A 15,914-nucleotide genomic window follows, 5' to 3' on the forward strand; every position below is an offset into this window, starting at 1 on the left:
CTCCCTGTCTTTCTGCCTCTCACCCTGTTTGTGCACTCTCTGTCTTTCTCTCTCAAATGAATAAATAAAATCTTTAAAAAAATTCTAATTGCTGTCAACTGCATATCCCATTTTACAGATGTAGCAACTGAGACTTAAAGACAAAATGTAAGCTGGTTAAATAGACATTTTTAAGAGAGTGATCATCTTTCATGTCTGTATCCTCACATGAACAAAAGAGCTCAGTTTTCTGTGTTAAAACATATCTGCTATCTTTTGGCAAATACTAGCAATAATACTAAGTTATGTTATTAATCAACCCTAACAACAAAAACAACCCTAGGAGTTTTATACTGTCAATTTTACAAATGTGGAAAGCAAGGCTCCATGCGATGAAGCAATGAAGATGAAAATCACACGGTTAGCGACAGAGCAGCATCCGTCCCAGGGTCCCTCCTTCTCCAAGCGTATACATTATGCTCATGGACATCACTCTAGGAAGAAGTCCATTGATATTCTGAAGTCTGTCCAAATAATATGAGACAAAGAGGTGACAGACATGAAAAGTATTTTACTTACATGGTTGCATCTTTTAAACAAGCACATGCAATAAAGTGTAACTTAATCTTCAATAGAGTGTGTCCAGAATCCCAATTGCAAGTTTAGATGCTCTCTTGTCAACTTTATAAAAAGGCAAGCATTATTAATTGTCTTCTGTTCTTCCAGCTTTCAGTGTCAGAAATAAGATTGGTCACCATAACTTTCTCACCTATTTATGATCATATCATGGCTTCAGAGACCATGTGGTTAAGAGGAAGTCAACTAGACCTAGAATTTACTTTTCAACATCTCTAGGAAGCCTGTGGACATTGTCAGGATGAGGAATTAATAATTAATTAGCACTGATTATGGAGCTCTTCATGAAATTTAACACACCATAATGAAAACAGATAGCTTTGAAAAATCATTTGAAACAAGAAACTTAGTGAACTTGAATTATTGAGGTGGTAGGTAATACAGGTAGACCATATCTCAAGTTTAAAAATGTTTTCCATGCCCACCTAAATAATTGTGATTTAAGAGTCTCTGACATTTCTTAGGTCATCCCTTCTAGGACAAATGCCTCCACAGTTTTAAATGCTCTTTCAGTCCAATGACCATAAATGTTATTGTGACAGTGCCCTCATATTAACTGGTTCTGATCTAATCCAAGGATACTGGGGTGGGGTGAAGCGGGCAGGCAGACAAGCCTTAGCTGGGAATTCAGGAAACAAAAGGCGTTAGGAATAAAGTGTTAAATAAATGGGCATCTAGGACCTAAAGAAAGCAAGAAGCACAAAGCCCAAACCTTTACAATGTAGTGGGCCCCTCCAACCAGGAGATGGCAGCAATGGCAGCAGGAACTTAGAGGAAACAATAAAAATAAATTAGAATCCTGGGCAAATACCCATACTTGGAAATCAGGGCCTACCCTCCAGAGCTCCAGAATCACTAAAGGCTTCTGGCTGATACCGGAGCCTTCAGGAGGTGCCATGTCCCTGAAGTGACCCCAAGCTTCTCCCATTCAGAGTCCCAACAGAAAGGGTTAGGCATATTGAGCAAATGCTAACCAAGCCAGGGTAGCAAAGGGTCTCTCAGAAGCCAGCCCAGTTTCTATCAAGAAAAATCAACTAGAAGTAACAGAGACACCAAAGCATTTCAACAAGATAGCAGAATGATAAATAGGGATTCAGGTCATAAGTCATAGAACAAAGCAGAAAGCAAATCTGACTGGGAACTAAATATAATGATAACCATGGCCAGTGCCAAAGATCTAGGCTGGGCCTATCCTTCTGCTAGTTCCTGGAATAGTGGTGGGGAGCACCCCTGGGAGGACTCAGGTCTGAGGTGGGAGGTATTCTGGCGATGCACAGCCATCACATGTTTGGGGGTAGTTCAGTTTCTTGAGACATACTAAAGTGCTGGATGAGAGCAGCTACAATCAAATGGTGCAGATCATAGATACAGCCTTTTCATTAGCTGTTAAATAGAGGAATAAGGAATGAAACCACGGTGTCAATTAGATAAAGAAGGCCAATGAACATTCCTCCCCAGGAGCTTGAAGAGATTGTTGTTGGGGCTGGCATCAGACCTAACCATAAGGAAAGAATTCACTTCTAGTCAATGTCTGCCCATCTTATAAAGCATGGCTTAGTCTCAAGATGATCTAGAATGGTTATTCTTCTAGCCAAGTCTATAGCAGAGGTGATGGTTGGAGCTTTTGTTTCCTAAAAACAATGACATCAGAGAAATGGGGTCAAATGACCAACTGAAGAAGAGCTGAGAACCTTTGGTGTTCTAAACAAAAACACTTAGATTTCAGCAATCTCTTCTATTTCCTGGGGGAGGATGTGTGTCAGGAATGCTCCTGCCCTTAGCCGTACTTTTCAGTTAAAGCTCATTGTATCAGATTGCCTGTCTGGTCCAGAGCCCAAGATGAAGGAAGAAATCAGCACCCATCCTTCTTTTAAAGAATAGGGCCTGGTGCTCAGCTTCAGGTACACAGCGCAGCTCCTGCCAGATCCAAAACACTCTTCTGAACTCTTTTCTCTTAAACTTAGGGATCCAAGGTCAACTCTCCTGGTGGGTCAGGTTTGGAACAAGTGCTTGGCAGAGATGACCCCCAGGTAAAAAATGGCAAGCAAACAAAATCAGAGTGTTCCAGAGCCAGAGTACCCTTGTTAGTTTCTTGCACAAACAGGGCAGAGAGCCTCCTAGTCTAATATCCCTAAGGAATTTGAGATTCACACTTTGATCACCATGATCCAGGCCTTTGGACCATAAAAAAACAGAACCCCGCCTTGCCCCAAAAAATACTATGAGGGAGACAGGATGCCATCCATTAAATGAGGTCCTATATGGACCTGGAGACTGAGGCTTCAGCCAGTAGTCTGTCACAAAGATGTAGCCACAGTTGACAAAGGTCCAGCCCTTTTAAAAGGGGGTAAATGTAACCCCCACCCCTCCAAACAAGGCAATTCCCATACCAACCATTGGCCACGAAGCTGGAGTCCCAAGTCATACACAAATGCCAGAAATGGACACACAAGCAGCCCACATGGAAGAGAGCTGTCAGGCCTTTAAGGTGAAGCTGAGCCATCTCCACCCTACACCGGACATGCAGCTGGAACATTCTCAGACTCCCACTGTTGACATGGTCTCCTATAAACAGTTGGGACTTGAGCTCCTCTCTGTCATGATACACTTCAATTCAAAGACTTCTAACCTTTGAATTTAAAAGCTGGGTTACCGATTCTCTCTCATACCAGCATTGTTTTTCTCCCCCCAGATTTGTCCGGGTTTTTCCATAAATGCTATCCTGGGGACCATTACAGAACAGGTTGCTTACCTCTTTAGGCCGGTGATCTTCAGCCTGATTTTCATGTGATCAGTAGAAGAGTCCGTGACTAGATTCTAGGACTTAGGAAAAAAAAAAAAAGTAGCTCAACACCAAATAGCTAGAGGACTCCATATGTGTCCACCTGCACTGTGATGAGAATGTCCCATGTGCTTGGTACTCAAGAGCTTGTCCTCCTTGGTGAGGTAGGAGATGTAAGACAACAGCATTCTCCCATAGTAACTGCTGGTCTAGACACCAAGGAGCCACCATGTTATGAGGAGGATGTCAGGGCCTGGAAGGTACAGGTGAAGCTGCTAGTTTATTCATGTTCTTATTTGCAAACTAGGTTGTAAAAAACAACCCTCCATTAAACAACATTCAGTTAGATTAATTGCAGCTAAACACCAGGAGAAGCCACCAGCAAGATGAGATGCCACCTCTTCAGGCACTGTTGGCAAGGTCTGCTTAAACCCAAGAGATGTAGAACTACACATCCAGCCACCAGTGTGGCCAGAAGACAGGCCATCCAGAAAGCAGACAGACTCAGTGTCATGCCAAGCAACAAAAGATAGCAGAGTCATCCCAAAACAATGATGAAGAAGAGGTCCAGCAGCAGGCAATTATTGAAACTCCCAGCAAAACATCTTCAGAGAAGTCCACCAGCAGGGAAGAGCCCTCGGTCACCAGAGTTTAAGGACAAAGTCGACTCAGAAGAACTCACAAAAAAGCAAAGCGTGTTTCAGTTTCAGGGAAAGCAAGTTCCCATAACTTGGGCTCAGAAGCAGCAGGCAGGAGGGCACATAGCTGCCTCAGTCGGTGGAACATGTGACTCGATCTCAGGGTTGTAGGCTTGAGCCCCATATTGGGTCTAGAGATTACTTTTAAAAAGCTGTTTTAACTTAAAAAGAAGCAATGGACAGGAAACATTTCTGAAGAGCTCATAGACTAAGCTCACAGACACTGAGCAGCTGGGAGGATCCCTGTGGGGGCTTTACCTCCCTCTGGGGGAAATAGCTGGGACAGGTCTGAGCCCCCACGTGGGAGGCCAAGGACTCCAGGTATGTTCAGAAGGTATGTTCATCCCCGGTGGGGACAGTGCAAATCCTTGGGGAGCAGAGATGGCCAGTGCCTGATTTCTGCCCCTGTAGGGGTCAGGTAGGACCCGCCTCCTGGTCTCTGTCAGCTATTCAACTTTTATATGCTGTTAATTCAGTTTCCCCCAGTTAAGCTATAAACTCTTCGAAGGCCTTAGCTTATACTTTTATATCTTACACTGCTGCCCCCAGGATCAAGTACCGCATGTAAATAGTGCTAATATATATTTAAGGATTAATTCTGTTCACTGGTTGAAAGGCAGCAAGGTACATCTGAGAACACACTGCTGGGGGCACAGCGAGGACTATTTCATTCCAGCAAGTCTTGTCACCTTTCTGAACCTCAACTGCTTCTCCGTGACATGGGGGACCTTTGGACCAAACTATTGATTTTTAAATTATGTTTCACTGAACCTCAGGGGTTTCTTAGAGTTGTGCCAGGTAGTCCCCAAGCACGGTGGGAAGGGGTGAGGGGAGGGACACTGGCCCACACCCACTTTACAGACAGCAGATCTGCTTGTGTCAGTTTTGCATTTGGGAATTCACAGTAGAAGACCATTTATCTGGATTCTGGCTAAAATTTTTCAAAATTACTTGGCTCGAATATTTCACTCTAACATAATAGGATTCTGCAACTTCATTGACATTTACATGGGACAGGTGACTTACCAGGTCACAATCCAGCCCTGGCCAAGGACGTTGCTCCCCTTTCCCGGACCGCCCCCCCATCTACAGAGGTGAAACATATGGGGCTGTGTTGGCATCTGCTTCCCTGTTTTGCTCCATTTTGCGCTCTGCACCTCACTCATTTCAGACACAGACCCACCTCCCTTTCCACCAGCTTCTCCTGAGCTTTATCCGTGGCAGGTGGGAAAGGCACCCGGCACCCCCTCCCTGAACTCCACCTGGATACATCCCTGCTTCCTGCAGCTTTTCCCTCCCATAGGGCTCTTACCTGTGCCCCCATCACTTGGTGCAACACTTGGGTTCCTTCTTCTATTCTGCCTATTTATACCTGAGGGTTCCCAAGAACACAAAGAATTTCCGCAGGTAATGTCTGTAGACTGACAGCCTGAGCAGTGGAAAAGGAAAAATGTTGGAGCAGGAAGAAGGAGAAAAGACAGGGGCTGAGGAGTGCACAAGCAGCAGGAGGAGGAGGTGTGCGTGGTCTCGGCAAATGGCGATCTGCGTTCTTCCTCACCCTCCTCTAAAACATACCCCTAGTTGCCACTAGGTGTGGGGCTGCTCTAACATTTAGTAAAAAGATAAAGCTGGAGCAGCCCAGGTGGCTCAGCAGTTTAGCGCCACCTTCGGTCCAGGGTGTGATCCTGGAGACCCGGGATTGAGTCCCACATCCGGCTCCCTGTATGGAGCCTGCTTCTCCCTCTGCCTGTGTCTCTGCCTCCTCTCTCTGTCTCTGTCTCATGAATAAATAAATAAAATCTTAAAAAAAAAGATAAAGCTGGATAAATGTGCACCCTATTCCTTATCACCAAATTAGAGTCAATGTCATGACTCTGAGAGACCGTATCCCCTGGTTGCAGTCAAACCACCTGGACTCTTGCTGGCTCCATGACCTTGGCCTCTCTGTGTCCTGGGTTCTTCATTTTATTTTTTATATAAAGATTTTATTTATTTATTCATGAGAGACACAGAGAGAGAGGCAGAGACACAGGCAGAGGGAGAAGCAGGCCCATGCAGGGAGCCTGACATGGGTGGGACTCGATCACGGGTCTCCAGGATCACACCCTGGGCTGAAGACGGCGCTAAACCGCTGAGCCATCTGGGTTCCTTGTTTTAAAGTGGGAATAATAAAAAGGACTCCCCTTCATGATTATTAGAACAAGGAAGTGACATCATGTGAGTACAGGGTCCTGAACTGAGGCCGTACAGGTGATGGACAATATTCTAAAGAAATGTTTTGCTTTGAGACTCTCCCCCATCCCCATCTGCTACATCATATTCCTTCATAAATGAGTTGGCCCCGTCTCCCGTGGCCTTACCATGCCTACCATAACCTAATAAACATTAATGGTAAATGATGGCAAATGTTGCTTTCTCCCTGGAGTGCCTATTAAGTGTCCTTGCTGTCATGCTAGTTAAGTACTGGTTCCACTTAGGCAAAATAAGGAAATAACCACATTATAGTCTATTCACAATAGGCCTGTTTAGAAGGTTCAACCTGGGGCAACATATACATTTTATGATTTTATTGCAAGAATATAATAAAATATGAGACAAATGAGCTCCTGTTCATGCTTTTACAGAACTTGGTTTATCTCCTGAGTGTGTGGTTCTTAATCAGCTGTGTGCATGAGGGTCACCTGGGAGAGTTTTCAAACACATGCGTACCTGGGCCCCACACCCCAAGGATTCGTATTCACGAGGCCTAGGTGATGTTCTGGCATGTTTATGTGGGAAATATTTACCCAAGCCATTCCAATGCAAAACTAGTGTTCCAAGTATTCCTGGCCCCTTTCCTACCATTCAACAAAACCCAATTTCAACCAGAATGAAAACATCACCCACAGTTTTGATGGCACTCCCCACATAACCAGTCGTACTAGGAATTTCTTAGCAAGTTCTCCAATCATAGAGGATGTCTGTATTTCAATTTTATCACATAACCATGGAATCATGTTCCATGAGGACTGAGCTACTAGAAACTCTTCTATGGGTTCTTCTGCCATTTTAATGAGACAAGAACAAAACAAGAGCCTTTGTGGATAATTTTGTAACTCACTTCCTTTACCTGAAGCCAATGTTGAAAGCATGATGGCATCACCGTTGCCATTTTCATTTTTCTCTTGGGTGCTTCTCTTCCTACTTTATTTTAGGACACTTGTTTACATTCCTATGTAAGGTAACCCAGGCACACACAACTTCGATCTGGAAACAACAGTGGAACAGGGGACAGGAGAAATACAGTGAATACTCCTTTATTTAACTTTTTTTTTTAAGCATGTGTTTTACTTTCATAAAAGGATAAATGTTATAAATAAAAAAAGACATATTGGTTCACCTACTTGTAGCTCCCCAGCATTGGAAGTTCTCTGTATTACCATTGGCTGCTTCTCTGCCTTTAAAAAAGTGTTGATAATCCAGCCATCTGTAGCAGCCCCTTCTATATACTGGCTCGAAGGAAACACTGGCTAAAGTGATCTAGCAAGCAAAACATCCAAACACAAATTTCTTATTTCCTTTATTCCCAAATCCACAGAAATCAATTAAATCAGAGACGTGAGAACCCCATGTCATTTTAGTTCAGCTCATACATAAAGTGCTTACAACAGTACCTGGTGGCATGTCATGAGAGCAATGTGGAGGTGTTGGTAATCTTTATTATTCTTTACTGCCTTCAGGTATTATTATCATCCTGGGGCTACAACTAATTTTCAGGACCTAACTATGTGGCCTCCCTCATTGATAGTAGGCACTCAGGAAGCACTTGTCAAAGTGAAGGAAGTTAACTGAATTTATAAGTAATGTTTCTGAATTTCAGAGCTGCTTCACAGAGGAAATGCCCTTTCTACAACAACAAAAGAATGATACTCTAAGCCTGGCTGTTCTGTGGAATTTCAAGAGCTGAAAAGTCAGACTTTCAGAGGCACATCACTGCAGACTGCTCTGTATACCATGACTGATATACTTAAATATGAAATGTAAAGCTACAGCCTTTTTCACAAGCTGCATACCCACACTGCATGAGTCACAGGGTGCAGTCGTGACATGCCACTGCGCTATGTGGAGACATGCTCTTTGATGGGCAAATTTTGTGTATAGGAAATTGCTGGACATGCTGAGAGATACTCAGACATGCCTTCCGGTGGGCTCCTATCAGGAATCTGTCCATATCTCCAGTCCGCCACTTACTCTTTTGCGTTAAATATATCTGTTTCCAGAACTCTTTGTGCTACTAAATTGCTACTGTCTTTGAGGCTGGTCTTCCCAGTATTTATCTTCATGTCCCCCTTGCCCACTGGAATGTAGCACATAGCACTCACTAAATCCAGCATGAAGACAGGATTAGTTTGCATATTAAATTAGTAGGAGAAATAATCTCCATGCATATGGTAACACAGCTTCTGAACCAAAAGTTGAGATTCATCATCTGAAACACATTCTGAGGAGAAAAAATATTTGAAATCTGGAGAGTCTCAGAAAATTCTGGACAGATGAATGCCTTGTCCATGGTATTCATTCATCTACCCTTCCCTCCTTCCTTCCTTCTCTCCATCTATCCACCCATCTGTCCAGTTAGCCATCCATTCATCAATCCATCCATCTATCCCTTATTAAAGTACATTATCAACTCATACTTCCAAATGGGGGGGGAGGGGTATATATGTTGCTTTTGACATTAAATACAGTCACAATGATTACCTTTTTTGCTTGTTAGTACAAAATTTTTTGCTAATAAGTCACTAATATGGAATTTAATGAACACATTTTTTTAAGATTTTATTTATTTACTTGACAGCATGGGTGGGGGTGGGGTGTAGAGACAGAGGGAGAGGGAGAAGCAGACTCCTCCCTGAGCAAGGAGCCAAACGTGGGGCTCGATCCCAGGACCCTGAGATCATAACCTGAGCCAAAGGCAGATGCTTAACTGACTGAGCCACCCAGGTCCCCCTAGTGAACACATTTTAAAACCTTCACCAAAACTTGAAACTTAAATTCTTTTCCACCACATAGATAACTATCACGGGAAAAGCCACACTTTATTATATTATTCCCTCTTCCAACAACAAGCTGGTAGATTCTAAAGAAAAAATAAATTTAAAACACCAACATCTCGGACACCTGGATGCTTCAGTGGTTAAGCGCATCTGCCTTCAGTTCAGGGCGTGTTCTTGGAGTTTCAGGATCAAGTCCCACATTCGGCTCCCTGCATGGAGCCTGCTTCTCCCTCTGCCTATTTCTCTGTGTCTCTCATGAATAAATAAATACAAATATTTAAAAAAATTAAAAAACAAAAAAACAACGTCTATAACAAACTTGATCTTCACTGTTGTCTCACTGGAGGATGAATGAACTGCATCGATTTTCAGAAGAATCAGGATTATTCAGTTATGAAATAAAAATGAAAATTTCAGCTCCACAGACAAAAAAGTCTTTAGGTTTGATGTTGATTGTTAGGTAAATAGTATATTCAAGGTTAAGGCAAATGGTACAGTACATATGTAGGTAACCATATTAATAGTTTATTAAAAAATAGTTTGCAATAGAGCAACCCCATAAATTCACAATATGTATTGGAATGAGAAACTTGCAATAATGTTATATTTTGTAATAGCTAATTGTTATAGTGTTTCAATTGTATCCTTTCAATAGTGTAACATGATCAAGCCATCTGTTTTAAATATAATTTTGCCAGAGATTTTTAGTCTGTTTTTAAATTATTCTAGGCTATACGTCCAGCAGAATTCTTTTTTTTAAGAGAGAAAAAGAGAGTGCAGTGGGGGGAGGGGCAGAGGGAGAGAAACCTAATCAGACACCTCACTGAGCATGTCACCCACACCAGGCTTGATCTCACAAGCTGAAACCAGGAGTCCGTTGCTTAACCCACTGAACCACCCAGGGATCGCTAGAATTCTTTTATTTTTTCTTTTTTAACAGATAATCAATTTATTAAAAATGTTGATTTAAGCATCTGCGATGGTGACTTCAACCTCGACTCCAGGCTCAATACTGATGGAGGTAATCTGTTTAACAATCTCAGAAGGACTGTGCAAATCAAAGAGTCACTTGTGGATCCTCATCTGAAAACGATCCCAAGTCTTAGAACCTTCACCATAAGGAGTCTTTCTCGTAGTGATTCTCAGAGTCTTGGTAGGCATTCACACTGGTCCTTTCACTTTGAGATTCTTTTCCTTTGCACCTCTGATCAAGTCAGCACACACCTTTTCCAAAGATTTTACATTGCAGCTGGTTAGAGTAATTCTAATTCGGTGAATCGCCACCTCTGGTTCCACGGGTGTCTTCCCAGTGTCTTTAAATGCGATGGCTGCAGTGCGGCTTCCTGACTGACTTGTTCCTCTGAGAACCGTGGTGAGGCAGGAGCAGGAGCAGGGTATCCTGTGCTCCACTCCGGCTGTGACCGCGTCTTCCTCAAAGAGCTAGAATTCTTTTAAATAAACTAGGTCCCAATTCAAAAATTTTCACTGTATCTACAGAGTGCTCCCCAAAGTCAGCAAAATGCTGTCCACTGATGGTCTTACCATCTAAAGAACATAACATGACCACATTATTTTAATGAAAACTATATATGAAATTATTGGGAAAAGTACAAATTTAAGATCTTCCATATGCCTCACTCACTTTATTCCCCACCCCCAATGGAAAACTATTTTCTTGGGATGCCTGGGTGGCTCAGTGGTTAGGTGACTGCCTTTGGCTCAGGGTGTGATCCCCAGATCTGGGATGGAGTCCCACATTAGTTTCCCTGCGTGAAGCCTGCTTCTCCCTCTGCCTATGTCTCTGCTTCTCTCTCTCGCTCTCATGAATGAGTAAATAAAGTCTTTTTCAAAAAAGGAAAAAAAAACTATTTTCTTTCTGGTAATGAGAACTTACCTTTTTTCTAGAAATAGAGACTTCTGTCCCCAGTAAATGAGAAACAAGGAGCCACTTCTTTGCCATTCTGGCCACAGCCTTCTTGACTATGTCCTACTAGTCAATGCCAGAAGCAACAGGGAGGTGGACACAGCTGCGTATGTACTGAGACCCCTGCACATTGATTCCTTCAAGTCTGACCACCTGAGCCATGAGTTGTAGCTCTCATCTTTGAAGATCCATAAGCAATAGAGCCAATTTCACTATTCCACCTTAAACCATGTTGAGCATGGTTCGAATCCTCGGATCAGCAATGAACAATTTAAAATTTTAATATGCCTGAGCCTCCCTCACACCACTACTGAGACCCAAGAAGTTGGCTGGGTTTTGACCAACAAGGGAAATGATGTCTTATAGAGCCATGCCTAGCCCAGCACCATCCACAAAACCAATGATATTCCCACTTTTATGTATTTTAGGTCATGTCATTTTGAATGGATGCATTTTTTAATTTGTTGTCCATAGAAAATCTGTGGTTTTTTTTTTTTTTTTTTTTTTTTTTATAATTTTTTTAATTTTTATTTATTTATGATAGTCACACAGAGAGAGAGAGAAAGGCAGAGACACAGGCAGAGGGAGAAGCAGGCTCCATGCACCGGGAGCCCCACGTGGGATTCGATCCCGGGTCTCCAGGATCGCGCCCTGGGCCAAAGGCAGGCGCCAAACCGCTGCGCCACCCAGGGATCCCGAAAATCTGTGTTTTTGTAGGTGTCTTGAATTGTCCTGGAAGTTTATCATGGCATTCAAACAGATAACTTGTCTTTTCAAAGTTTCACCAAAGGGTTTCCATGCAACTTAAGTAGCATAAATTTTCAGGAAGAAATTACACAGGTTCTTAATTTGTAACACAGCTTGGTTTTCATAGATCCATAGAAGCCTAAATTTTCTCCAATCCACTAAATTTGACGGTCCTCAAAAACAAACAAACAACAACAACAACAAAAAAAAAACACTTAATTTTCTTCTTAAAGATATTCTTATATAGAAGCTGCTGCCTATTACTGTCAATGCCCCAGCCAGAGGCTGAGCATTAGTGAAGGTATTGCAGGCTCAGCCCACCACAATTCAAGTAGGAGCATCATATGCAGTGTCAGCCACAACAGTCCAACTTTTACCTTGCTGTCTGACATCAGTTTCTTGCTCTTGGATTCCTACAGGATCAGCCATCCTTTCAGAGATTAACTAAACTCCCTTGGCCTTGGCTGACAAAAGAGTGGGGGCCTGAGCACCAGGACTCACAGATATTTTTAGCCTGCATTGTTATGGCCCAATGACATCTTAAATAAAAACTAGGCCCAGAGGAATCTGACAGGCTGATTGAACGGGGAGGAGAAAGAGGTTCAGTAGAGATTTAATCCTAAATTAGCAAAAACCTGAGAAAAGGTCCATACTTTGTGTATGTGTGCATGTGCACATGCGCACAGGTGTTTATGCCTCTATATAGGAGTTGCTCAAGATCACAAACTATTTTATCCATCTTTGTCTCCCCAGTATCTAGCATAATATGTTATATACATAGGTGTTCAATAAATTATGAGTATATGAACTGCATTTTGGCCAGTGTGTAGGCCCTGGTAAAGCCCTCTCTGTGCCATATCTTGTGCTGTATCTGCGGCAGCAAGTCTCACAGCCTTAGTGTATTTGGCTTCAAGCATTCTCTAGCATGATGACTAACTCTCACACAATCCTGGGCACAATTTTATCAATATAAAGATTAGGCATATTGGGTCCAACTGCCATGTCAGTTTTGTAGCCAGAACTCCATAGGCTTATAAAATCCATTCTACTGGAAAACAGGATGCCTTTCTATTAACTTCTAAACTTTATACAACAATTAAGCAAAATGAGACAAGACCTAGTACTTTGAAGCCCAGAGCTTGCCTTTCCAGTCTCATTATGAAGCCAATGTATACAATACATACATCTCCTACTACCAGTTCTTCAGGTCACAATATTAAGACCACAGCTAGATTAAAAATAAGAATATAGGCCATGACTTTCACCCCACCCAGAAAATGATCCAGGTGGGAAACTCCTACTTGTCCATTGCTCAATTGAACCTTGCTAAAAATAGAAACCTCTGGGTGGGGAGGTTTTTATTCAAGTAAATACCTAAGGATGATGGTCTATGAAATATCTCCCAAGCAAGGCAGAAAACTCACCTGCCTGGGAAAGACCCAGGCTCTGTGTCACCTGTAGTGAGCTAATGTGAAATCCCACAGAGGACAGAACACAGCATCTCCTCCTCCTCAGCTCCACTGCTGTAACTGGGGCAGGCTTTCATGGCACAAGTTCCTCCTCCGTGGACCCTCCTCACTCATTACATCTAAATGATACATCAGATGATCTCCATTCCTTCACCTGCCACCTCGATTGATCCCATGGTCATCTGTTAAATATGATTTTTATCCTAAAATAATGCAGCTAGAGTCATGCCTCACATGTATTGAGTACTGTGGGCTAGCCACAAAGCTAAGCACTTTACAAATCATCAACTTAATCCCGCCAGCCAGCAATACTATGAGGTAGATGTTCTTACTGTCATCCTCACTTTGGACAGAAGAATGAAAAGAGCGAAGCCTAGATTCCAGAATGTCCAGGCTGGTGCTTTATCATTATGTAACACTGCTGTAGCAACTGTCACACATCACTTCCTTCATTCCAACAATTAATTGCTTCCAAACTATCTGGGCAAGGATCTCCACTGGTTTATAAGTCCATAAGGACTTCCTGGATTAACCCAAAGATACAACAGTCTCCAACAAGGTTATTACCTGAAATTCTATATGCCTCTCTGCATATCATCCTACTACACTATTAGTCATGGCATTCCTGTGTTGATTAGCTGATGAGAAATGCTTCATTGGCCTGTGACAAAACTGCATATCAGAATACTTTTCCTTGAACAGTGCCTAGCTGGTACTCTACGAGAATATAAAAGATATCTGATGATGTAGATATTTAGAAAAGCTTTTTCAGTTAGCAGAGCATGAGGTACACATCTTGGTGTACTTACAAGCTTGGCAGTTGTAACTGTAACTATGATGAAGCACAAAAGAAATGCCCGGAGTTGGGAAAGAGCCGATGAGTCTGCTGTAAAGAACCCCTGAGAGTGTCACACCAGAGAGTCATTTTTAGACATCTTAACAGGGCATTGGTGTCAAATCAGGCTTCCTAACAAACTCTGGGTATGTTTATTAGAAGATGGGAGGTGGTTGAGAGAGAAGAGAAAGAGACAAAAGTTGGTGACAGGAAAGAGTGAATAAAGATAGAAGAAAATAGTCTACTGGTATAGACTAGCATCCAAGAATAGAGATATCTACTCTGCTGAGACTGAGGAAGAGGCAAGGGGGGGAACTGGAGGATATATTCACCATAATGAGCTAATTCCTAGGGTAATGACCCTTGATAGTCTCTCTTCTCTGGGGCAGTGGGGAGAGCCAGAGGTACATCGTTCAAAACGCGGTGGGTGGGGGAGATGGCAAAGAGAAGTTTTAAAGATAATTGCCGTGGATCAGAGGAAACAAGACTGCTACTGATTTATTTATTACAGATAATAGGTTGTGGCTTTCATCATAACACACCAATTATTTAATAAATTAAGGTTTTCTTTAGAGAGCTCTGGGGACCCTGAAGTGTAGAGATCTGTATATTTGTTGCAGGAGGGAAATCAGTAAATAGAAAAAGGTGAAATTGAGCCAAATAATAGGGTTAGTAGAAAGAGTAATTAGAAAAGAACTGTTGTCTGAGGAAACTGAGAACTTGTACACATTCATTCATTTCACAATATTGTCTTGAGGACTTGTTGGCTAATGGTCATCTGCTAAGTGTCATATAAGGATGAATAAGATCCTGCCCTGGAGTTAAACAATGAACAGTGGCAAGGCTGTCACTAATTGCTATGTAGTACATGTATACACATATGCTTTGGAAAAGTTGGTTCTAAGTGATGCCGAGTCTGTGTCACATTCAGACAATAAGAGAATCAAAGAAAAAAGCTGGAGTCATTCTGATGGTAGATAGATCCAAACAGTCAAATGACATACAACAGAGAATAAGTGTTGATATAGTAAAGGCCAAAGGTCGGGAGAGAGGGCGGAGGGATTGGGTGTGGTCATGGCACGATCCTGGAAGAGAGGTCTGGGACTCAGGAGATCTGGGAATCCAAGTTGAATCCAGTCATTTGAAATGCCGTTCCTTGAAGTTAGAGAAAGGATATAATTTGACGTGGGGGCTAATCTCCTTGGCTTTCTCCCATCCCCTTCCATTCATCTTATGGGATTGCGGGTACCTACCTACAGTGGTTTGGGATTAGGACTATTTTAGCTGAGGGAGTAAAATTATTGCTTCAGCAACAACCAGGCAGGGATCTATGTCCATATAGTCTGGTCAGCCTATATGGCCAATATTAATATTTTTATTGATGTTTTGGGAAGGATGAATCTAGACTGTATACATTAATCTCATAAGTAACACAAAGACAAAAATATACATGACCTGTGGCTTGGGTGATTATCTTTTAGGTGTTTATTGCCTATCTTCCTCAAACTAGACTGTAAGTTACATAAGGGCAGGGACCGTTTCTATCTTGTTTGTTACTATCATCCTGGCACCTGGAACGATGCCATAACAGTTGCTCAGGGGTTGTTTTAGATGGTTTTGACAATACCAGTAGACGGTGACACAGGCAGACAGCAGTGTGGCAGAGGAGTATTAACTCTGCCATGGGGTGTGCAGAAGTCTTCAGAAAGAAGGTGGCATTTGAGCTTGAAGAGTGGGTAGGACTTTGTGAAGTGGAATGGAAAGGGAAGACTATTGCAGAAAGAGTGGGATACCATAAATAAAGGCAA

At 42.4% G+C, this 15,914-nt stretch overlaps 1 protein-coding gene and 1 pseudogene across 5 annotated transcripts in view; one reads left to right on the forward strand and one right to left on the reverse strand.

Annotated features, from left to right (window-relative positions):
* ELMOD1 (ELMO domain containing 1) overlaps positions 1–15,914 on the forward strand; it is a 93,785-nt gene that overhangs the window by 5,880 nt on the left and 71,991 nt on the right. The gene's annotated exons all lie outside the window — the stretch shown is intronic.
* On the reverse strand, positions 9,951–11,091 carry LOC129496910 (40S ribosomal protein S20-like; annotated as a pseudogene).

The sequence above is a fragment of the Nyctereutes procyonoides genome, unplaced genomic scaffold, assembly GCF_905146905.1.
Source record: "Nyctereutes procyonoides isolate TBG_1078 unplaced genomic scaffold, NYPRO_anot_genome, whole genome shotgun sequence".
Classification (NCBI taxonomy): domain Eukaryota; kingdom Metazoa; phylum Chordata; class Mammalia; order Carnivora; family Canidae; genus Nyctereutes; species Nyctereutes procyonoides.